Source organism: Triticum aestivum, chromosome 5B (assembly GCF_018294505.1).
Source record: "Triticum aestivum cultivar Chinese Spring chromosome 5B, IWGSC CS RefSeq v2.1, whole genome shotgun sequence".
Lineage (NCBI taxonomy): Eukaryota > Viridiplantae > Streptophyta > Magnoliopsida > Poales > Poaceae > Triticum > Triticum aestivum.
Window position 1 is genome coordinate 138,335,318 of NC_057807.1, and position 1,882 is coordinate 138,337,199.

A 1,882-nucleotide genomic window follows, 5' to 3' on the forward strand; every position below is an offset into this window, starting at 1 on the left:
CGGCCGGCGGCCGGCGGTCCTTCCGGCCACGAACCCGCTGCCAAGGCGCACCCCCATCCTCCGGGCCAGGCGCGGGCGGCGCGGGAGGCGGCGGAGGGACCACGACCATGGAACGGAGCCGGGGGGGCGGCGAAGCCCGAGGCAGAGGAGGCCGAGCGGAGCCGGGAGCGGCCGAGGGAGACGAACAAACGGAGGTGGAGCCAGAGAGTTGGACGCGGCTCGCCATGGGCGCCGGGAGGGGGGTGGCCGCCGGAGCCGGAGTGGCTACCGGCGCGGGGGAGCGCAGGGAAGGGGAAACAAGCGGTTGATATCAGCGTCTGTCCTTAGGTTATCCTGGAGCACAGGATATTTTTCCTAAACTATCTATCATGATTTTTTTTAACTTTTTATGATTTTTTCTTGATCAGACGGAAGTGAAACTGGCTCGGAAATTATACACACTTACGTCCCCGTCCCGAGAGACAAGGACAGATGGTCACTGTACACGTACCCTTCCGACGTGGCGCAGCGACCGCCGAAGCGCTCGCATGCTTGCACACGTAGCACGGGCATACAGTGCGCGCATGCGCACTTACAAAACAGCGGTCGAGGAATCGGCCGGTGAGAGACACGCAAGTAACACACGCCCTTTGCGTACCGATACAGGACGCGTGCAGCCATGGAGCAGCAGGCGAAGGCAAGCGAGGTCGACGGCACGGCTGCCCACCGTGGCGCGCCACGCGAGTTCCTGGGTGCAGACACGGCGGAGAAGCAACGAGGCGGAGGCGACGACGTCGTTAGCGGTGGGGGCGGCGCAGCGAAGCTGGAGAAGGAGGAAGAAGAGAAGGAGAAGACGGCGGCGGAGGGGTGAAGCCGCTGCCGCACAAGCAGGTTCCGCAGCCCAGCGATGTGTACAACCCGGAGCTCGAGCGCCTCTAAGCTGAAGCTAATTTATATACCGAGTATTGTGTAGTAGCTTGCATCTCGCCTCTTGGTTAATCGTAAGCTAATATACTTCGAGAATTTTGTCTCTGTTTTGCTAATTGTTTACCGTTTGAGATGTGAGGCCTGAGTGTGAACGATAATTTACAAATTTCACCAAATAAATGATGTAGTACTCCTTGTCAGAGCATCAGCCGCGGTCACCTAATTTGAATCCCTATACTCCTGCGCCCGGACGCGTCTGCTGAAGGTGACCGGACGGACATCATTTCTCCTGTTCAATTTCTACAATTTCTACGTACTTCAACATAGCACATAGCAATCCGGCATAGATAACATAGTTCGATAATTCGATACAAAAGATGTTGCAATCCGGCATAGATAACATAGTTCGATACTTCAATACGAAAGATGTCGCGCAAATTCATCGCTAACAGTATTAAAAATCAACTAGTTGTACTTGGCAGGACCCATGTCAGACGAGCGCGGGGCGCCACTGAGCTGATGTTGCTGCTGCCCACCCAGCCAGTCGTCGACGCCCCGAAAGAGCTGTCACCCCAATCCAGCAGCGACCAGCGGAGGGCAATGCGGAGCGCTAACTCCTCCTCCGATGGGTCGGATTCACCGTCGAACATGACGGACGAAGGCAACGCGGAGCGCTAGCTCCTCCTTTGATAGGTCAGATTCACCGTCGAAAATGATGGGCGGGGGAAGATGAAGTGGTTTGGGGGAGAACTGAAGAGGTGGAGTGAGTACGGACTGAGTTTGATTAGGATTTGCTTCGATCGTCATATATTTCGTGGGGCTGGAGTGGAGTCATTTTGGGCCATAACGTTCACGAGTGTGCCCGGACATTCCATATCCGTTTCATATTTAGGCTGGATATGAGGGGTGTCGGTCAGCTTGGGCATTTGACCTGTTTGAGACGCTCGCTTGGATTGAAATTTGGTGACCGGAAGGT

At 55.8% G+C, this 1,882-nt stretch overlaps 1 pseudogene; it reads left to right on the forward strand.

Annotated features, from left to right (window-relative positions):
* The first annotated feature begins 593 nt into the window (after positions 1–593).
* LOC123115853 (uncharacterized) lies at positions 594–1,064 on the forward strand (annotated as a pseudogene).
* The last annotated feature ends 818 nt before the right edge of the window (positions 1,065–1,882 follow it).